The sequence below is a fragment of the Marmota flaviventris genome, chromosome X, assembly GCF_047511675.1.
Source record: "Marmota flaviventris isolate mMarFla1 chromosome X, mMarFla1.hap1, whole genome shotgun sequence".
Lineage (NCBI taxonomy): Eukaryota > Metazoa > Chordata > Mammalia > Rodentia > Sciuridae > Marmota > Marmota flaviventris.
In genome coordinates, this window is record NC_092518.1 from 85,332,968 (window position 1) to 85,357,839 (window position 24,872).

A 24,872-nucleotide genomic window follows, 5' to 3' on the forward strand; every position below is an offset into this window, starting at 1 on the left:
ATCCCTGGTACCACTCCCCGCAAAAAAAAAAAAAAAAAAAAAAAAATAGAGCTGAGCTTGGTGGCAGATGCCTGTAATACCAATGACACAGGAGGCTGAAGCAAGAGGATCATAAATTTAAGGTCACCCTCAGCAATTTAGCAAGGTTCTAAGAAACTTAGCAAGATTCAGTATCAAATTTTAAAAATTAAATTAAATTAAAATGGCTGGGAATGTGGCTCATTTGTTAAGTGCCTCAGGTTAAATTCCTGATAAGAAAGAAAGAAAGAAAGAAAGAAAGAAAGAAAGAAAGAAAGAAAGAAAGAAAGAAAGAAAGAAAGAAAATAAGTTAGCAAAACAATCAGGAAGTGTAATGGTTATTCATTACTCATTAATCTTTTTAATTAATTATATTTTTATCATTAGTATTGCTTTAAAAGTACTCATGAACAATTATTTGCTATAAGAGAACTCTTTTATATAACTTACTTTTGCTGTGCTTTAATAAAACATCAACATTTGCTCTGATGATTTGTCACATCACTTCAAAACTTTATGATCAGAGATCTCTAAGGAAAATAGAAGTCAATGATTATAGGTTGCCAGTATATAAGAAATGATATAATGTACCAATTAAATACTATAACCACCAATACATAACTAGTTTACAAATTTTTACTGAAGTAAATAGCAATCAAATTTTATAAATTGTGTTTCTTATTTATTTCCATTATTAGTCAAGAACATAAAGAATTTTAGCTTTCAAGACTAATTGAATACATGAAAAAATCTACATTATTTCCATGAATATGTATTTAATACCATGGGATTATTATTGTGCAAATGTTCTCTCTGACACTAAGAGAAATAAGGAAGTTGTATTATTTATACATTAAACAGGGATACAGCTCAGTTCGTAGAGTGCTTTGCTCAATCCCAAGCACTATCAAAAAAATATCTTATGCATTAAACATTTTCCATATGATCAATCTGTGTGTCCATAGCAAATATAAATCTTGTCTTCTGATCTGATTAATATTAGTGTTTTTTCCTAATGTTATAAGCAAAAACCTATTTGGTAGGAAGCAATTAATAAACCCATGCTGAAAGAATTAGTTTTTATTTGTGCTGTAGTTTGTAAAAATGGGGAAAAAACTGAACTTAAACTTTTATGAAATTTCATTTAACTATGAGTTTTTTTTTCTAATTGTGAATGCAGCAAAGATAAGATTATATCAAACATTGTGTTTGGTCATACAACTGAAAATCTTTTTATTTTTTTTAAGAGAGAGAGAGAGAGAGAGAGAGAGAGAGAGAGAGAGAATTTTTTTTTTTTTCAATGTTTATTTTAGTTCTTGGCGGACACAACATCTTTGTATGTGGTGCTGAGGATCGAACCGGGGCTCACACATGCCAGGCGAGCGCTACCGCTTGAGCCACATCCCCAGCCGCTGAAAATCTTAAGATAAATATTATAATGAGTATCTTTCTCTTATATAAAACATTGACATTTTAACAATTAAAGATGGGTTATTATTGAGCCATTAAAATGTATTTTAACTTTTATTTTAAAATGCTGTGATACTAGGAATGTATATGATGTGGAATATTATTTTGAACTGTTTATAAGGTGTCCCCCCAAATCTCCTGCGCTAATGTAGACATATTCAGAGGTTCAAGTATAAGATGAAAATAACCTAATCAGTCCATCAAAGTTTTAATGGGCAAATTGGGTGGTAATTATAGGAAGTTGGGACATGCCTGGTGTAGGTGGGTCAATGGTTCTGTGTCCTGAAAGAGTTCATATTCCCCTTTTCCTTTCTCTCTTTCTCTCTGCTCCCTAACTGTAATGAGCTAAGCAGCTATCATCTGCTATGATGTTCTGTGTCACCTTGGGCCCACAGAGAGGGAAATGGCCAACCATGGATTAAAATACTGAAATTGTTAGCCAAAATATACTTTTTTTTCTTCTAACATTTTTTTCTTTTCATGTACTTTCATTATAGCAGTAAAAAACTGACTAATACCAAAAAATAAAAATAAAAATAAACCTGGTACTGATAAATGGCGTTGTTAGTGTGACTAACCTGATCAGAAATTTCAGAAGTTGTCTTTGGAAATAGTTTGTGGAATTCATTTGGAAATGTTTGGAGATGAAAACTGGAGAAATCTTAGAATTCTGTAAGCAAAGTTTAATGGTGACTATGGTGGGAGCTCAGAAGACCAGAATACTAATAGGAGTGCACACAATAAAAACTGTGCTCATGACATTTCATAGGTTGCTGGGGTCTCTATTAGAAATTGTACTGGAGAACATACATGTTACATTCTGAAAAAGTGCTTGTCCACATTTTGCCTATGTCCTGAGATGTTGGGTAAGACCAAATTTAAAGGCAATTGATTAATTATTTTGATGGGAAAAATTTCCAGGCAGCACTACATTCAGTCCGTGGTATTAATTTTGCTGACAGCCTTTAATTAGATTTACTGTGAAAATCAAGAGCAGGTAGCAGAGCAAAATGATTTTTGAAGCTGTGATTTATCCAGAAAGCATGTGTAAAACTGAGTCTGGGGAAGGATTGATTATTGGAGAAATTATAGTCAATAAAGAGATGCTAAGTACTTCGCACAGAAACAATAGGAAAGATGAATTGAGGGTATTTCAGGAATTGGCAAGACCATATCCATCACAGGCTGAAGGGTGCACAAGTAAAATTCCTCTGAGAATAAATCATGGGGATACAATGCTTGCAAAAGTACACCTAGGAAGTTATGTCACTTCGTTGAGATACATAGGTAGTCAGTCAGAAGCCACTGCAAACATGACTCCAGGGTTCAGCTACTGCTCAAGCTGGTGGAAGACCTTGGCATCAATCATGTGGTGCTGGTTCTGCAGGAATGCATGACACCAGAGTTAAGAGGTCATATAGGCTTCCAAATGGTAGTCCTGGGAAACCAGACAAAGTGTAGCAGGGTCATAATCTCAGTGAGGTTCCCCAAAGTGGGCAATGCAAGAAGCCATGAAGGTGAAAATGAAGCTGGAATGGAGATCCCAAGAACTAAAGATGCCAGTAATGTGGAATGTCTTCCAGGAAACATTTTTAGCTGTGGACAGATCCAAACTAAAATGGAGTTCACATGGGCTGCAAACATTAACATCTAAGATGTAGGGCAGCCAAAGCCCTTTGGTGATTACACCTCACTACAATGTGTCCCAGATGCCAGAGATGGAGTTATAGAAAATGATTTTTTTTTAAGCTGAATTATGGGCTTGTTTTAGTTGCATCCCTTCTTTCTTTACCATTATTCTTCCTTTTGGATGAGAATGGCTATCCTATGTCATGACATATTGGACATATGCATATAACTTGTTTTTACAGGTTCTCTCAGTCAAGAGTTTGCCTTGAGTATCAAATGACGTTTTGGGTTGGACTTTTGGGTAATGCTGGAACTCTTAACACCATGTGTACTCTTATAGTTATATTAAATGCATTTTACATTGTGATATGGGCATGAGGTTTTGGGGGCCATGGGGAAAATGTTATGTTTTGACCATAAGGTTCCCCCAAAAGCTCTTGTACTAATTAGTAAATATTAAGAAAATCAATGATCAGATTTTAAGATCTGTAACCTTAATCAACCCATCATAGTTTGGATGAACTAGGTGACAATTGTAGTCAGGTGGCTATAGCTAGAAAACATGAATTAGTGGGGACATGCCCTGCAAGAGGCATCTATCCTGTGACCCCTTCCCCTCTCTGTCTATGCTTCCCAATTGTAATGATCTGAGCATCTACATTCTGCAGTGTTATTCTGTTACACCTAGGATTCAGAGCAATGGAACTGGCTAACCCTGAAATAAACCTCTGAAACCAAAAGCCAAATGAAACTCTCTCCACTAAGTTGCTCCGGTTAGGTACTATTTATTTATTTATTTTTGTTACTGGAGATTAAACCCAGGGCTGCTTAACCACTGACCCACATTCCCAGTTGTGGAGAGTCATGACAGTGAATGGGAGAGCAATGTCTGAAATTGGGGTCCCAAAGACTTTATGGCTGTGGCATACTTGTTGCCTGGGAAAGTTTCTGTACAAAGATACAGGATGCCTAGTTGCTATGGTAATATTCTGCATGAGGAGGCTCTATGTTAGAGTCTTATCAGCCTCAACTTTGATCTCAGGCACACAGCTCCTGGGGATAAAGGTACAATTTAGATAGACAATGACAATGTTTCACCAAGTTCCACTGCTCCTGAACCTGTTGACATAACAGTAACTTTAAACAATGGATTCTCTTGAGACCTACAAGAAGCTCCTAACATTGCACATTGCAAGAGTAGTAAGTAACTGAGGAATAAGCTGCATAATATTGCTAACTCTCTAACTTTCATGAATACAACGAATAATGTTTGCATTGTCTTTAATCTGATTAATGAGACATATATAATAAATATTGCTGTCATAATTCTTTATACCTACTTCTCTATCAGAGAGTAGTGTTCCACTAAATTCCAGCTGTTATCTTCACAATCTGCATATGTAGAGTCTTTATTTTTCTAATCTACCATTGCCCCTTGCCAGAACCTGCTAGTTTTGCCACACTGGTCATGGCACCCAGTCCTTTTGTTTATTAATTTTTTTAAAAAATTCTGAGACAGGGTCTCACTAAGTTGCTTAGGGCCTCTCTAAGTTGCAGAGGCTGGCTTTGAACTTTAATTCTCCTACACCAGCTCTCCATCCACTGGGATTACAGGCATACATCACCAGTCCCAGCTGTTCAGGTGTTTTGGTCACAGCAACACAGAGCTGACTAAAACAAGCAGATACTTTTACCACTCTAATTACAAAATAATAAGCTTTTAATAAAAACAAAACATTAATAAAATTTTGAAGTGCTGATTTAGGACTCAATGTGAAATTAATAAATATATTTCTGTACTTAGACTAAATTGTCTAAGTACAGAAATATATTTATTAATTTTACATTGAGTCCTAAAGCAGCACTTCATATTTATATAAGGAGCTAAAATTTTTGAATAACCTGTATTATTTGCACTGACTGGTTGTATTGAAGGCTAAAAGAAGTTGTGCTTTTATGAAGCAGCTATTCTTTCATACAGAAGACAATTTTGTTAATTAGATGAAATAACTGGTAGAAATATATTGTTCTTAAAAAATATAACTTGCTCACAACTTACAGTTTTGAACTTCAAAATCAATGATTAAAATTCCACTAAATAATTTTTCATTCCACAGAAAACACAAAATAACACACAAATTATACTATATGAACATTATTCTTTCTTTGCCAAAGTATTTTTAAAGTATTGCATTAAATCTCTCACAACAATCCTTTATGTAAATGCAGGATCTTTCCGCTTTTTGAGTTCAATAATTGAAATGTGCCAAATTTTTAAGGTTGCATTATCAATTTAACTTTGTGAAATGTAAAACCTGAAAATTTAAGAAACTGAAGAAAATAATAATAAGTTTGTGTTATGAAGACAACATTAGAAGTAATAGTCTGGGGCTGGAGATATAGCTCAGTGATAGAGTGCTTGCCTAGATAATGTAAGGTATTGGGTTTGATCCTCAGAACCAAATGAAAATAAATACATAAAAATAAAAGTATTGCAACCATCCACAACTAAAACAAAATATCTGGCAATCATAATTTACCATTTCTTCATGTTCTAATTTAGAGAAAAAGTTAAAATTGCCCTAATTAATATCTGCACTCAGTATGACATTTGTGTATGTAGGTTTTAACTGATGTTTTAAAATAAATGACAAAGAAAAATTTAACTAATTAGTAAAGATTCAATGCAAATTTCTAATAATTATAAAATATAATAGCAACTTATTTTAAAAACAATATAAATTTGAATTATGAATCTAATTGTTTTTTGTTGTTAGTTTCTCTGTTACAGAGATATCTGAAATAATTGTCACAATGAATATTAATAGTTGACCAGAGTACTCAGACTATGTTCTATCAAATTTAATCTAAAAATTCATAATAACGACTAAGAAAAATTATTGAATAACCTTTTTTTTCTCACAGGATGAGGGATATATAATTCACAGGTTAAATTAGTAATACCAGCCTCAAATTATTTAATTGACATAGTACACCTCTGATGCCATTATACAAGTCCCCAAATAATCCTAATATAGCTTTTAAAAAGACATACAGACTTCCAGAAGTGAATATTACACTAAATTTGGGATTTGTTTTTATTATTGAAGTATATATCAATCCAACAATAGTAACATGTTCATTTGTTCACACTAACGCCAAACAATGGTGTTACTTTGTATGTATATATAAATTATATATATATATATATATATATATATATATATATATATATATACATGCATATATCTATATATAGATATATGTATACATATATAATATATATTTTATAATTTTTAAAGGGCCTATATCAATCCCACTTTTATATATTGTCAAAGTATTTTTAAAGTATGTAGAGCATACTATTTAAAAATACTTTTGGTATTATCAAATTAAAACTTATCTGGGGCTGGAGATGTGGCTCAAGCAGAAGTGCACTCACCTGGCATGCGTGTGGCCTGGGTTCAATTCTCAGCATCACATACAAACAAAGATGTTGTGTCCATCGAAAACTAAAAAATAATAAATATTTAAAATTCTCTCTCTCTCTCTCTCTAAAAAAAATTATCTGGATGTAGATCTCCCAATTTTGTTTTAAAGTTAGCTGCATTATAGAAAAGTAATATTTACTACAGAAATTACTCTTAGCTTCCTTTAATCTAATTAAAAACAATATGAATTGAATTTATACAAATGATATAATTTTATTGGCATGTATTTAACACTATTCCATCTCTAAGATATTATGATTTTTCTCTTAAATCATTTTTGTTTGTATTGTAAGCAGCATTTATCTATTCATTTTTCTATTGTCAAAGCTAATCATCATTAAATCATCATTAAAATTTGATCATTATTTGTTTTGACTTATAATTCTGAAAATCACATGCAGAATAACTGTGTTAGGGCTTGGAAAACAGTAACCATAAATATGTTAGTTTGGAGGTTACTCTCTGACCTTCTCCTTCCTCTTCCCCAGAGATCCTTATGTGAGAACAATCCTTCCCCATTTCTGGAGGAAAGAACTTCATACAAAGTCACAGTAAAGAATCTGCACAGGCCTTACTGAAGTTCCTCACAGTTTATTACCACAAGATCATACCCTTTTGGTCCAATCATATTTCTCCCCAAATACCTACTTGTTTCAGCAAACTTAACTTCACTGTACAGATTTTATCCTGGTTATTTTGAATCTTCATTTTTAAATGAATTCTCCTATACTACATAAAAGGCTAAGTAAATAATTTTTTAGAAGCATAGGGTTAATTTTCAGGCCTAATGCCAAATTGTCATATGCATAGTTCTTTCTATGATAGTGTATACAGGGTAAACAGAACACACACACAAATTAATTAATATATCACAATTATCTTTGTGAAGATGCAATGAGGTATAATCAATCTTAATACATCTATCATATTATACCTAATTATAAAGTGCTCTTTAGAATTAGGAAAAATTGTTACAAGATTGGCAGTGTCAAAGTACTGTACACTTAGGCCATGAAATATTAATGAGAACTCTTGGTGATTACCACTCTACACCATTTAATGGGAATCAGATTTCAGACCTTGAGTGCTTCCAGCACATTTCTATTACAGAAAAAGAAAATGTCCTGGCAACTTTAAAAAATGTCAGTCAGCAGGGCATTCCAATACATAATTTTCTGTTTTGTTGGCTGCATATAAATGGATGATATTAAACTCCCAGCTAAATGTAACATCATAACTGCAGGATCAAAAATGAGAAGAACACCAGAAGATGATAAATCTATACCTTTATGGTACCATTTTCTCCAAGTAATTATAAAGAGAGCAAAGAAACATGTAGCTATAGTGTTAAAATATGAAATAAATTTTTGGCATTCTGTGCAGAGTAAGGATTTTATAGAGAAAGAATCTTTGGAAATATCATCACCTATATTTCTTGAAAACCAAAACTAAGTTTGCCACTTAGTTTAGACATACTTAAATAAATGATATATTTCCTTAGCTACATTATTATCATTTGATTTTTTGATGTATTTCTAAACATCTTATAGGTATCTATTAGCTTCTTATACTAATCTGCAGTCATAAATATGGAACTATTTTCATTTTGTGTTTTGACAGAAAAAAATATACATCTTTGCTCATAATTTTTCACATCTTAAAATAAATATTTGTGTACATATATACACAAGTTATATATATATATATATATATATATATATATATATATTACATATTTATACACACAGAAATATACACATATACATGAATATCTAGGACCATTTTGGTAGTAGTTAATAATACTATAAATTTTAATTAATTAGTGGAATTATTAATTTTATTTTTATTTTTTAATTTTTTATTAGAGCCTCATAATTATAAATAGTAATGAGGTTCATTTTGGCAAAATTATGCATGCAAAAAATTTGTATCTGTCTCCATTTCCCTCCTCTTCCCCCTAATTTCCTTACTCTGCTTAACACTTTTCTTTTACATATATATAAAAATGAAATTCCCGGACTGGGGATGTGGCTCAAGTGGTAGCGCGCTCGCCTGGCATGCATGCGGCCCAGTTTCGATCCTCAGCACCACATACAAACAAAGATGTTGTGTCCGCCGAAAACTAAAAAAAATAAATATTAAAAAATTCTCTCTCTCTCTCTCTCTCTCTCTCTCTCTCTCTCTGTCTCTCTCTCTCTCTCTCTTAAAAAAATGGAATTCCCTTTGTTACCTTTATATATAAATATAGCATAATTTTGTTAAATCATTTCATTTATTATCCCCTTTCTATTCATTTCTCCCTCACTTATTCTCATTCTTCTACTCTACTGATCTGGGTATTTTTGTATGATCTGATCTCCTTCCCAACCATCCTCTTTCCTTTATTGTGCTGTATCTTCAACAAATGAAAGAAAACACTCAACTCTAAATCAGCTCAGTCTGGCTTATTTCCCTTAGCATAATTTCCATCCATTTACAGGCAAACACCATTATTTCATTCTTCGTTATGGCTGAGTAAAACTCCACTGTGTATGTATACCACATTGTCTTGATTCAATAATGTGTTGCTGGGGATTCTGGGTTGATTCCATAATTTGGCCATTGTGAATCATGCTGTTATAAACATTGACTTTGTATTGCTATAATATGCTTATTTTAAATCTTACAATGAGTGGCTTAGCTGATTCATATTGTGTGATTTTTTTTTTTTTTTTAGGAATCTCCACAGAATTTCCAGAGTGGTTGTGCTAACATGCAGTACCACCCAAAATATCTGAGTGTATCTTCTTTTTCCTCCACATCTTTGCCAGTATTCATTATTATTTGTGTTCTTGATAATTCTTGATATTTGCCTTCTGGCTGGAGTAAGATGAAATTCTCCTGATTTGCTAATTGCTAGTGATGCTGAACATTATTTTCATTTGTTTCTTGGCCATATGTATTTCTTCTTTTGATGAGTTGCTGTTTATTCTTTTGCCCATTTATTAATTGGGCTATTTGTTTGGGCTTTGAGATTTTTTAATTCTTTATATACTCTGGAAATTAATCTCCTGTCAGAGTAGTAGCTGACTAAGATTTTCTTTTATTCCTCAGGCTCATTCTTCACTATCTTGTTTTCTTTGCTGTGCAGAAGCTTTTTTTTTTTTTTTTTTTTTTTAATTTGAGAGCATTTCACTTTCTGATTCTTGGTTTTATTTCTTGAGGTGTAGGGGTCATCTTGAGGAAGTTAGTGCCTGTATTTATGTAATGGTGCATTAATTCTGTTTTCTTTTATTGGTTGCAAGTTTTATGACCTAATTTCTAAGTCTTTGATCCACTTTTAAAAACTTTTTTGCAGGATATAATAAAGGAATTTAAATTCCATATTTTACATATTGATATCTAGTTGATCCACTTTTTAAAAAGTTTTTTGCAGGATATAATAAAGGGATTTAAATTCCATCTTTTACATATTGATATCTAGTTATCCCAGCACAATTTATTGAAAGGTTGTTTTTTTGCCAACATTTGGGCACCTTTGTATAGTTATTAAATGGCAGTAAAAAACTTGGATTTGCCTCTATGTCTTCTATTGTATTTGTCTTCATATCCATTTTCATGCCAATACCATGCCATTTGGGCTATTATACCTATTATATTTTGAGATCAGATTTTGTGATAACTCTTGCATCAATTTTCTTGTTCAGAATTGCAGCTATTCTGAGTCTTTATTCATCTAACTTAATTTTAGGGATGTTTTTCTAGTTTTGTGAAGAAAGTCATTGGTATTTTCATTGGTATTGCATTGAATGTGCATGTGGCTTTTGATAGTATGTTCATTTTTATAACATTATTTCTGCCTATCTAAGAATATGGGAGGTCTTTCCATCTTCTGAAGTACTCTTGAGTTTCTTTCTTCAGTCTTCTATAATTTTCATAGCAGAAATCTTTCACCTCCTTGGTTAGATTAATGTCCAGATATTTTTTTTTTGCGGTTATGGTGAAGGGGATGGTTTTCTTTATCAGCTGAATCACTGTTGGAGTATAGAGCTTTTCTATACTATGTTCATCTTTTACTCTACTACTTTGCAAAGTTCATTTATCAGCTCTAGCAGTCCTCTTGTGGGATTTGGGGGTATATAATATAATTGGGAATATATAAAATATATTTTTAATGTTCTTTTGTTACTATTTGGATGTGAGGTTTTCCCCAAAAGCTCACATGTGAGACAAAGTGAAAAGGTTCAGAGAATAAATGATTGGGTTATGAAACCCTTAACCTAATCAGTGAATTAATGACATAATAGTATTATTTGAGTGGTAACTCAAGGCAGGTGGGGTGTGGCTAGAGGTAGTGGAGCATTGGGGGCATAGCTTTGAGGTATACATTTTTATGTAGTTAGTGGAGTCACTCTTTCTGCTCTCTGATCAGATCCTATGAGCCACTTCCATCCTCCATACTCTTCTGCCATGTTGTTCTGCATAACCTTAAGGCTTGAGGAATAGAGTCAGCTGTCTATGAACTGAGACCTCTGGAACAATGAGCTCTGAAACACAATTTTCCTCTACAGTTGTTCTGGTTGGGTTCCTTAATCACAGCAGTGAAAAAGCTGAACTAAAACACCTTTGATATTTTTGTACCTTTGTTCGTTAGGGATACTGGTATGTATTTTTCTTTTCTAGATATGTCCTCCTCTAGTTTTGGTATTAGTTTTACACTGGCTTTAGAGAATGTATTTAGCAGTTTTCCTTATCTTTCAATTTCATGGAATATTTTGAGAAACACTTTTTTAAAGGTCTTGTAGAACTCTTCCGAGAATTGATCTCTTCCTGGCCTTTGTTGTTGTTGTTGGTAGTGGTAGGTTTTAGATTGCTGTTTAACTTTCATTACTTATTGTTGATCTGTTTAGTTTTCCTATATCTTCCTGATTCAGTTTAGGCAATTCCTATGTGTCTAAATATCTCTCAATGTCTTTTAGTTTTTGAAGTTTATTGGAGTATAAATTTTCAATATAGTTTCTAATAATCCTCTAGATGTCAAATGTCTAAGGTAACATTGCCTTTTCATTGTCTAATCTTGGTGATTTGGGTTTTATTTCTCCTTTTGACTAATTTATGTGTTTCTCAATCTCATTTATCTTTTCTCAAAACCAAATATTTTTTGATCTTGTTTATTAGATATTTTTCTATTCTCAATTTTTGTTAATTTTGGTTTTGATTCTTATTATTTCTTGCCTTCTCCTGGCTTAGCAGCTATGTTGTTATTTTTATAGCAATTTGAAGTAGAGTGTAAGCTCTTTTATTTGAGATCTGTCTATTTTTTAAATGTAGGCATTAAATGCAATTAATTTTCCTCTTAGTACTGCTTTCATACTACACTAGTGATTTTTATATGCTATGCTTTCATTTTAATTTATTTCTAAGTATTTTAGCGTTTTTGAAAATATGAGGGTAGTTAATCAAGATTGTTTCCAAAATCCATTTGCATGAAAACTATTTCTCAGCCTTTATGTTCTGGTTGTGAACATCTTTGCCTACAAGCTAAATCTCTTGCAAACAATATAAATTTTGATTTTGTTTCCTGATCCATTCTGCTAGTCTATGCATTTTGATTATGGATTTGAGACCACTTATGTTAGTGTTTTTACAGGTATGTGTTTGTGACATGTTGCCATTTTTATTATACTTATTCTGTCTTGATTTGCATTTAGCTGAATAGTCTTTTATGTATATTTACTTATTTCTGAGTTTTTAATTTTGTTTTAGTATTCCTCCGCATGAATTTTATCTTTCTGGAGTTCTTTGCAATGCTAGCTTTATTGTCATACATGCATTTAACTTTGCCATGGAATGTGTATATTTCCCCATAGAATATGAAAGAATTTTCATGGGTATAGCAAACTTGTTGGCAGTTGCTTTATTTTAAACCTTGAGATATCTTATTGCAGGCCCTCCTTTATTTTTGTGTCTGAGTTGAGAAATCAGAAGTGAGCCTTATTGATTCACCTCTTTGTGACCTGATGTTTCTCTCTTGCAGCTATTAATATTTTTCCTTATTTTCTATGTTGAGAATATTGATTATTATGTGTCTTGAAGAACTTCTCATTTATTTAGATCTACTTTGGGTCCTCTATCCTTCTTATATGTTTATGTCTATCTCTTTTCTGAAGTGGGTAAAATTTTCTGTGACAAGCTCATTGAAAATGTTCTTACTGACTCACACTTGTATCTACATGTTATCTTCGAACACAGTGATTCTCAGGTTTGGTCTCAATGTTGTCCAAAGATTTCTTGTATACTCTGAAAATGTTCTATTAGTTTTCCCTATATTTTATTTCCACCACTATAATTTATGTATTTTGTTTTCAAAATTGGAGGTTCTTATTTTCAAGGACTGGAGTTCTATTTTGTACTTAATGTAATCTGTTGGTGATGCTTCATTTTGAATGATTAATTTTATTCATTATGTCTTTCATTTCCAGTTCTTACTGATTTCTTTATTATATTTCCATTTTTCATTAACATGTTTTTTTCCATCTCCTGCATTTGCTCTCTTAATTTCTTCTTTAGATCTTTTAGTTTTTTGAACATTTTAATAATCAGTCTTTTTTAAATGTCTGGACTCTACTTTGATATTTGTAGCATTGATTGCCACCTCTTAAGAAGCTGGTACAAATTTGGTTCTAATTAACAGTACCATTAATAAATTTTAAGTAACAAAAAATTGTGATTTTTATTAGTACTTTATTTATTATACTGAAAATAATTTTGGTCAGGTTAACTTAATAAATTATCACCTAGAATATGACAAAGATTGAAGATGTTAACTAAAAATTTCAAAGTAACAATTTACATTTGTGATGCCATTAAGAAGAAAAGTAAAAATAGACTGGATAATTATTCTTTTTTAATGAATTTTGAATTTTTTATATAATTTCATGCAATCATATAATAAAGGAAATAAAAACAATGATTTGAAGTATTTTTAATTAATCAATAACCTTTGTAAACCCAGAAGTTTTTTATGGTTTAAATTCATGAATCTGAAGACAATACTTGTAGAATGGATTACAAAACAAGAGACCTAAAAATATGTTGTCTCCAAAAAACTGACCTCATAGGCAAAGATATCCACAGTCTGAAGGTTAAAGGATGGGGAATATATCAATCTCATGGATCTCATAAATAAACAAGGGTTTGTTTCTATCCTGGTATCAGATTAAGTAGACTTCAAGCCAAAGTTGATCAGAAGATACAAAGAAGGGCATTTCATATTGATTAAGGGCATTATTCAACAATAAATGATGACAATCATAATTATGCCCCAAACAATGGACCATCTCTGTACATCAAACAAATACTTATTAATATGAATAATTAAATAGAACACAACATAATAATACTGGGTAACTTCTACAAACCTCTCTCATTACTGGTTAGATTTTTCCAAACAATGTCTAAAGAAAGAAGCTATAGAACTAAAAAAAATACAGTTAGCAGTTTAAACTTGACCAACATATATAAAATAATTTATCCATCAAAGCCTGAATACTGAATACAACATCTTCTCTTCAGCAGCACATGGATCATTAAAAAAATTCTTAAGCTACAAAGTAACTCTCAAAAATATAAGAAAAATAGAGATAATACCAATGCATTCTATCAGACCATAATGGAAAGAAATTAAAAAATAATGATAAGTTTAAAAATAGAAGCTACTCTAAAAGTTGGAGACCAAATAATATGCTATTAAATGATGAATGGACAGCAGAGAAAATTGGGCTGAGATAAAATAAAAAATACTCAGATATAAATGTGAAGAGTGATACAACATAGCAAAATCTCTTGGACACTTAAAAGGAGGTTCTAAGAGGAAACTTTATAAGATCATTCATTGAAAACATATAAATATACAAAATGAATAATGTAAGATTACATATCATGACTCTAGAGAAAGAACAAATCAATATCAAAATCAGTAGAAGACAGGAAATAATTATAATAAGGTCCAAAATCAATAAAAAATAAGATTAAAAAATAATTCAAAAAATCAGCAAAACAAAAACATGGTTCCTTGTAAAAGTAAGCAAAATTGATAAGCCTGTAAACAAGATAACGAAAAAGAGAAAAAGACTCAAAATAATTAACATTCATGATGAAAATTGAAATACTACCACAGACAGTACTGAAATTCATAGGATAATCAGATACTGTTTTGATAATTTATTCTCCAATGAATTAGAAAATCTTAAAGGCACTGAAAATTTCTAGAGATATATGACCTACCCAAATAGAACCAGGAGAACATAAAAAAATTAAACAGATGAAGTATGATTCTACCAGACTTTAAAGAATAATTAACACCAAACCTCTTCAAATTATTCCACAAAATTGAAAAAGCAGGGATTCCTTCTGAGGAATTCCTCCCTATGAAGCTAGTATCAACCTGATACCAAAACCAAACAGACACATCAAGGAAAGAAAAAGTAAGACCAATATCCCTGGTAAACTTAGATGCAAAAATTATCTTAATAAACACTGACTGACAAACAAAAACACATTAAAAGGACAGTGCATAATGACAAAGTAGGTTCCATTCCAGAGATGCAAGTTTGGATCAAAATATAGAAATCAACAAATATAACTCACCACATCAATACAATCAATTACAAGAAAGTCATGATTAAATCAACTAATGCAGAAAAAGCATTTGACAAAAAACAGTATCAATTTATATTTAAAACACTGGAAAAAAATAGAGAGGGTAGAAAATTTGTAGAACACTATAAGAGATATATATGTTAAGCCCAAGACCAACATCATTCTAAATGAAGAAAGATTGAAAGCATTCCCCCCTGAAAAATAGAACATGAAGGATGTCCTCTTTCATTCTATTCAATAGAGTCCTTGAAATTCTAGCCAGAGTAATCAGACAAAAAGAAAGAAATTAAAGGGAATAAATAGGAAAAGAAGAGTTCAAACTATCTCTCTTTGCTAATGGCATGATCCTATATTTAGAAGCCCCAAAAAACTCCACCAGAAAACTTCTGGAACTCATAAACAAATTCAGCAAAGTATCAGGTTACAAAATTAACACCCATAAATCAATTGCATTCTGATACAGCATGAAACAATTGAAGTGAAGGAAGAAAAACTTTGCCATTCAAAGTAGCCTCCAAAAATATTTGTAATCAATCTTGCAAAACAGATGAAAGATCTCTTCAATGAAAAGTATAGAACACTGAGGAAAGAAATTGAAAAAGACCTTATAAGATGGAAAGAGCTTCCATATTCATAGATAACCATAATTAATATTGTCAAAATGACCATACTACCAAAAGTACTATACATATTTAATAAAATTCCTATGAAAATTCCAATGATGTTCTTCATAGAAATAGAAAAAGCAGTCATTTTGGAAAATAAGAGGCTCAGGATAGCCAAAGAAATCCTTATCAAGAAAAGTGAATCAGGAGACATCCTAATACCAGAACCTAAATTATACTACAGAGCTAAATAAAGTAAAATGGCATGGTATTGGCACTAAAACAGTTATAAAGACCAATGGAATTCAATAAAAAACAGAGACAAAGCCATATAAATACAGTTATCTCATACTACACAAAGGTTTCCAAAGCATACACTGGAGAAAAGATAGCCTCTTCAACAAATGCTACTAGGGAAACTAGAAATCTATATGTAGTAGAATGAAATTTAACCTTTATCTCTCACTTTGTATGAAATTCAACTCAAAGTGGATCAAGACCTAGATATTAGCTGAGACATCCTGAACCTTCTAAAAGAAATGGTAGGCCCAGCATTTACCATGTCAGCTTAGGAAACCACTTCCTCAATAAGACTCTTAAAGTAAAAAGAGTAAAATAAAAATTCAATAAATGATATAATCTACAAATATTCTTCACAGTAAAGGAAACAATAAAGAACATAAATGACTGCCTATAATAAGAGAAAATGTTTGCCACCCTTACCTCAGATAAGGCATTAATTTCCAGCACATACAAAGGATTTAAAAAAGTTAACACCAAAAAAAAAAATCCAATCAATACATAGGCAAGTGAACTAAGCAGAGAACTCTCAAAGGAAGAAATATGGTCAACAAATGTTTGAAAAATAATGTTCAACACCTCTAGCAATTAGAGAAATATAAATTAAACTAAACTGAAATTTTATCTCACTCCAGTCAGAATGGTAATTATCTAGAATACAATTAAGGGTAAATGTTAGTGAAGATGTGGAGAAATAGGAATACTCATACATTGCTGATGGGAACGCAAATTGCTGCAACCACTAGGGAAAACACTATGGTGATTCCTCAAAAAACTACAAATGAAATTACCATATGATCCTATTATCCCACTCTTCGACATATATTCAAATGATTTCAAATCAGATTAGTACAATGATGCAGCCACATAAATTTTTATAGCAGCACAATTTACAATAGCTATACTAATCTATGAACCCAAACCTTGATATTCATCAACAGATGAATGGATAAATAAAATGTCATTTATATACACAAAGGAATATTACTCAGCCATAATGAAGAATAACTTTATGAAATGTGCTAGTAAAAGAATGGATTTGGAGACTATCATGCTAAGTGAATTAAGCAATCACATAAAACCAAAGGTCTTTGAAATGTGGATGCTAACACACAAAAGGGGTGGGGAAGTGAAAGAATATAAGTTAAATGGATTAGACAAAGGGGAAAAAAGGAAAGAGAGGGGGATAGGAATAGAAAATATAGTGGAATGAATCTGACACAATTTTCCTATGCACATATATGAATACCCTGGAGTAAATTTCATCATGCACATACACAATTCTGGGATTATAATTAGAATGAAATATACTTCATGTTTTTATAAATATATCAAAATAGACTCTACTTTCATGTATAACTAAAACAAAATAAAAATAAAAGTGTTTAAAAATCATTGTTTGGTTACTTTTTGTCTTCAACTGCTACTATACTCTCACTAGCTATCTTTATTATAGATTAGATAAGAACCCTAAGAGTGATATAAAGGAAGAGTCCATCATAACTAGTCATAGAAAACATTATATGGGCATTGGAAGAGATGGAAATATTGAAGAAGACAAGATCAATTCTTCTGGTCATTCAAAATATGAGTCAATAATACTATAAGTTAAATAACAAAGAAAAACTTTGTATTTATACATAAGTTTTAAAATTTGTGTACCTACAAAAACTTATCATCAAAGTGTGTAACATGCCAACAAGGGATAGTAGTAGTATACAATTGGAAGTATTTAATTGTGTAGGTAAAAGGATATTTGAGATGATTCCTTTCTCAATACCATACAGTTTCAGTGGGCCATAGGTAACAACAGTATTTTCTTTATGCTCTAATACTTAGATAGAAATAATGGCCAAAATGAACCTGGGCTTAAAACAAGGAGAGTTCACAATCTGTGATCCCAATTAATAGAAGTCATAGCAAGACCCAGAGATTTCAGCATTTGATCTTAATACATGTCTAAAACACTGTCAGGCTCTGTAGCAACAAAGCAGATTAGGAAGGAACAGAGGGTGACACCATGGACTAAGTGTGATAAGACATACTTTCAGAAATTAATGACCTCTAGACACTAGTACACAAGTAAAACATCATTTTTCCAATATTTTTGGAGTCTTACTTAACCCAATCAAGAACAGAAAAAACATAGGGGCAAAATTTGATAAATGAGTATAAATTTTATTACATTTGCAAATATACTGAATTTTTAAATTATTCACTGAAACTCAAAAATATAGAAATATAACTCCCTATATTTCCTTTATAAGTAATGACATAGATATCCCATAGAATATTATACAGAAAGAAAAGCTTAACTTTTGAAAAAATATCTTCTTTCTGAATTATAGCACCCTCTTTCACTACTCAGGATTACACTGGCAAGGGAATAAGTTAACAATTTATTAAAAATAAATATGATTGTTCTTTAAGGGCTAAATTTTTTAGACTTTCATGGAACAACTGAATTTTAAAATAAGAAAATAATTTAAAGGCTTTTAACTTGTTAACAGAAGTTACTTGATAATGTCAATGTTTCATTATAACAGACAATGTACTTAGCAAATAAGTATGTATTGACACAATTTTCATCAAATCATAGCAGGTCACTTCTGCTGCCCACTCTGTCTATATAAAAATACTGCCCCTAACAGCAAGTCCATATACTTACTACTAATTGTCAAAGAAAACATAAGCCCCGCTCAGCTGGCAATTTGAAAATAAAATGTTATAAAAGCGCTGTTTCAGTCAGCTTCATATCACTATGCCCTAAGGACCAGACAAGAACAATGTAGTGAAGAAAAAGATTATTTTGGTTCATGGTTTCAGATGTCTCAGTCCATAGATAACAGACTACATACCTGTCATGACATGATCAGCCATTAATTCAGAAACTGGGGAGGGCAATGGGTGATGAAGAAAAGATAAGCAGACACACAAAGGGAAAAAGATGGGGCCCAGTGGACCATTATATCCTGATAGGGATATAATGACTCTGAGCCACATTAGCACACTTATTATATAGGTTTTAACATTAAAAGGATTTTTTGTGAGAAAATTTCCTCAAAACAAATAGGCTGTAGTATGAAGCCCAGTTATAATTACCAACTTTGTCCTCATAATTCTTTACCACAGCAGATGGTGTCTGAACTCAGGTCAGAACTGATAGCCCTGTAGCAAGCATGGAACCTCCTTTGAACAGGGAGTCATCATATTAACTGAGCAGTCTCAACTCGTGTCTTTGCACCAAGAGCTCCCAGCTCAGGCTCATTCCTGTCGCTGGACAGTCTAGGACCATAATTCAAATCATCGCTATTACCATCTCCTCCTGTTTTATTTTTAAGCACAAGTCATACGATATTATTTTAAGTTTTTGGATTTCTTTGCAGAAGATGTGGCATCCTATTATTATAACACAAAAGATAATTAGTAGTAAGTACATAAACTTCAAAATGTAGCATATTATATGTGTTTACATATTTCAGGATTAATACAATTTAATTCATTATTTGTTCAGTAAGCCATGTAGGATCCATAAGATCATTCCTGCTATCCTGAATATCCTGGAGGAGATGACATAATTTCATAAGACTCTCATTATTTCTCTGCCAAATTTCCATTAAGTGATTTATAACTTTTTCCCAATCCCATTGAGAAGCATTATATCTTGATGCTGTAACAGAAACAAATTAGCAGCCAGCATGTAAGCGAAGCTGCTATCTGAACTTGAGAGTGGCAAGCTCATTTCCTATATTTATTACCATAGATTCCAGGGCATTTAATTTAGTTTCTCTCTTGTCATGAATTACCTGATTCTGTAAAGCTTTGGAAATATTATGAGCCAAATCGTTAAGAAAATTAGCTTTTTGAATGCTTTTGGATAGGGCTATGGCAGATGTCATGTCAGAGAACAAAACAGATATCAAAGTGACTACTGCATATTCAATAAGACCAAGAGCATGCCAGCTTCTATTTATCTGGAAATGAATCTTTTGTGGGACTTGAACTCCAGCATCAGAATACCAGGGCTCTGAAATGTTACCTGGGATTAAAACAAAGGACAGTGAAGTAACACAAATACTCCTTGTTCTCTGTTATTCCTAGTAATGCAATTAATTATATTGTAATTTTGACAAGTTACATAGTACTGTTCTCTGGTTTTATTTGCTTTTATATTTCCAGAAATTAAAACATAAGGAGATTGTACATATGCCTTCAGGCCATAACAGAGAGCCACTTTTATAGCTTTTGTACACAAGATCAGTTTGGGAGCTGCCAGTATAATTAATGAAATCTAAGAAAGCTCTCAAATGCCACAGATCTTTCTGTATGCTACCAGCACTGAAGATCAGAATATAACTAACAAGCCATCGGGGAGTTATACATTTCTAATGTGACTATCTCTTATCAACTCTACAAGACCAGTCTAGAATATATTCACTACTGCCAACAATTTTGTGTCACACTGGCAAAATATTGGCACACACCACCCAGTTAGGAAAGGCACACAATTGCGTACGTTCCTGTCACTGGTGTGGTCAATTAGTCACTCTGACTACCTCAGTCACAGGGGGGTAGAGATGTGGAATCCACACACAGACTCCGGGAGCTGGTGAGAACTGGCTGGTGGCGACCTAGCTAATGTCCAGTAGCTCAGTTTATTTTTGGAATGCATAAAACTGTTATAGGGTTCAGGTGGGGCATTCCCATCAATTATACATAAGATAATATCCATAAGCCAAACATCTTCTGTCTAATGTAACTACATTGTGAGGAAACTCTAAATATTGCTGTCATGGTGGAAAGCAATCTGGAAGGTTCCTTGTCCCTAAGGGAGGTGGCTTACTGAATCAGGGGTTTCATGCCCTGTAGCCCCTCACTCTCAGTTTCCTGGACTGGTATTTTGGCAATGCTAACCACACTTGCTGAGGATGTGGTTTCACTGATGGCTCGCTAGAGCAGAGCACCCCATCTTGCAGGTGTTCCTCTCAGGCCTGAATGAATATGGATTCTTCAAGCACTCCCAGCTGCTCATAGCTGCTACCTGCAACTTAAAGTTATTCAAACACACAATTCTGTTATAGTATGATTAAGGCAGTAAGGTATTTGTGGATACTCTCTGGGAAACATGGTTATGTCAACGGGGAGTCCCATTTTTGTAATTGTTAGGGTATACAATTTTAAATCCTAGTGACCAGCAATATTGGCTCCATTGGCTCCATATATACTGTCTTTTTCTCTGGGGCCCCTTTATTTTATTTTATTTGTTTTTATTTTTTATTTATTTCTTTTTTGGAATGCTGGTGATTGAAGTCAGGGACTCTCATCCACTGAGCCACATCTCTGGGGCCACTTTTAAACATCCATCAGTATCATTGTGGCACCAACATATAGGTAGACACCTTATATACCCACTATAATTAAAACCAATTGTATGGATAGGGGCAATATGTTTATCTGAAAACCCTCCCATCATGTGTGTGTCATTAAAAAATACTGGAATGGATTTTCCAATCAACTCAGCTGGGTGCACAAAAACCAATCTGGAAAATAAATCCAATAAGGTTCCCCATATACCTTACTCATTTCACTACTCAATAAAGCCAGCATAGCCACAAACATGATGGCTGGATATTAGCACCTCACTGCTGTTTGACTATGTGCTCAGCTTCATTCATCAGGTTCTTCAGTTGTTTGAACTGTGCCTCAGGATTCTCTATGAGTGATGGACAGCATTCAGGTACCCATATAGGATGAACTGTACTTTCTGGAAAGACACAAGCATGGCATCTGCCTCACATTATTACCAGATATTGTTGAATCCATTGTCCTGTTTGTAAATTTCTCCACCAGTCAAAGCCTGATGGGTCTACTGCAGTGAGAGTCATGTGTTGCTCAGCAGCAGTATGACCCTCAACATCACAATTTAAAACAAAACAGCATAATTTAAACAATTTTGTGGGGTTCTATTTCCCAACCCCTTTTTTATAATAATTATAAATTAAGGGACAAGTGAGTCTGTTCTACAATGGCCTGGCCATGGGGATCATAAGGGATCCCAGATTGGTGATCAATATGATATTAAATACAAAGATGTCAAAAAGAATAGCTGGTATAAGTTGGAGCATTATCATTTTCAATTTGTAGAGGAAGGCCCTGTTCTGCAAAAGTAACTAAACATGGAGAAATGACTTGATTTGTATTTACTACTTGGCAAGGAAAATTAGCAAGTCACCTGTCATGCATGTGAGGTTTGCCAAAGCCAATGTTGTTGTACAACTGAAAATCATACTATAATGAAAGAACGCTCAGCTCCCACCAATTATATAATCTCAATTTTATCTTTAATACTAAGCTGAGCAATTAGATTATGAATTGAGGTCAGTATGAGTACTAGAAGTTAGCCTTACATCTGTTTGTTCTATAGGTGATAGCCTTATTATCTCAAATTAACTTAGGTTGTTATATTGAAACTTGTACTTTTGTACTTTTGTAAGGCATTAACAGGCTACAGTTATAAGGTTTACAAGGAAAATACAAAATAAAATTAACAAGAGTAAAAACACATTTAGTTTGTGTAAGAGCTAGGAACCAAGAAACATACTTTTTTTTTGTATTCCCAAACTTTTACTTAGCTATATACTGTATTTCCTGTTTATTTTAAGATTATAGTAATTTTTATAACAAAATTCTATCTTTTGAACCTAACTTTAAATGATCTTGAGTTATCTTCTTAACATGAAATAAGTTGAGAGTAAGAGTCAACTCAAATGAGGTAGACTCTTGACAAATCTTAGGTAAGATGTTTTTCTTTTGAAACTAATTTTTGTCTCTTTTTCAAATATTATTTTATAAAATTTTTATGTATTATTTTCTCAGTCTATAAGAATCACTTAACAGAATTTATAATCACATCTGAAATATGAATCAAACAATTTAAGAGTGTTTTTAGCTCCCTTTTTTGAGAAAGTGGCAAAATGAAAACCCTACATTGTTAAACTTTAAATAAACAAGGTTCTTCTTATTGCTGTTCAAAAAATGTATTCAAGTTCCCATTCTTCTGTAAACAGCAACACAAAATTTTACAATTTATGACAGATAATATTCACTTAATTGCAAAATATTAAATGACATAAAAATTTCCAAATGAATTTAATATTTTTATATAAGTCTCTAAGAGACCACTGTTACAGAAAACTTTAGTTTGAAGAGCACCAGCATGGTAAAGTGTTCTCTTAAAAGTTATCTTTTTACAGACTCATATATGAATACTTTTAGAATACAAAGAAACCAGTAACTACACCACAATTATACTGATGTTTTTTATATTAATCAAGATTAGCTCTTGGGGCTGGAGATGTGGCTCAAGTGGTGGTGTGCTCGCCTGGCATGAGTAGGGCACTGGGTTTGATCCTCAGCACCACATAAAAATAAAATAAAGATATTGTGTCCACCTAAAACTAAAAAATAAATATTAAATATTAGCTCTTAAAGAAAATTTTGTAATCTGGTATATCATGTAATACTGTAAAATAACACCTGTTATTTAACCAGAATTAAAAAAAAATTTGTTTAAGACTAGTATTTCTAAACAATAAAACTTAACAGCACAATAAAATTTCTTGATAGATAAGAGTATATTAATATTTTAAGAAATTCTCATTACTTTAATACTGGAGTATTATAATTTGGTTTATATCAGTACATTAATATCTGACATGTGTCTGGGGAAAGGGTCAGTTTTCTTCATTACCTCAACCCCTTTTTTAGGAATTCTAATTATCCTCTTGAAATGTTACAGATGCCTGTGAAAAGAGCAATTTTTATCTGTTTCTGCAAGCATGCTCCATGCCAGATACCCTGTGCAAGGCCTTCAGACTCAAAGAATAGAAATTCTCTCAAAATGGGGTTGGGAGGGAGAGCAAGGGAGGAAGATTACCTCTAGATAGGGAATAGGGGTGGAAGGGAAAGGGAGGGAGAAGGGGAATAGCATGGATGGTGGAAGGAGACCCTCATCATTATACAATATACATGTATGAAGATGTGAATTAGGTGTCAACATACCTTATGTACAATCAGAGATATGATAAATTGTGGTTTAAAGGTGTATTAAGAATTGTAATGCAAAAAAATATAATAAAATAATTAGAGAGCTCATGTATAATGGCAAAAAAGATAAACTAAATTTCAATAAAAAATAACTTCAGCTGATTGTGTAAACTATAGATAACCAATTTAGTTCCACACAAACTTGTTGATATTTATCCTCCATAAACTTTTTGTAATTTATTTTGACATTTTACAACTTTTTACTCTACCACAAAAAATACTTTTTTAAATAAATTTTTTTTCTGTTACTTTCTATATTAAAATATATTTCCATACCTAAAACCTCCCAATTATTTTTTAGCTGTTGGCCCCTTTTTAAATTTATACTCTTCAACAATCCTTATGAAATTTCTAAATTTAGATAAATTATTTTAATAATATGAATTTTTTATAGTACTTTAATTGAAACCCAATTGGAACCTCTTACAGTCTTTGCATATAAATCACACCTGACAGGATCTAAACTCCCATCAATCTTCCTTTTAGTGAAGAACAGAAACAAATAATCACAAAACTTTTAATTTACCAATTTATGCAAACACATTTAAAGTTTAAATATATTTAGTTATGGAATTTAAAAAGTTCAGATTTTTTAATATATTTAGCTTTTGAT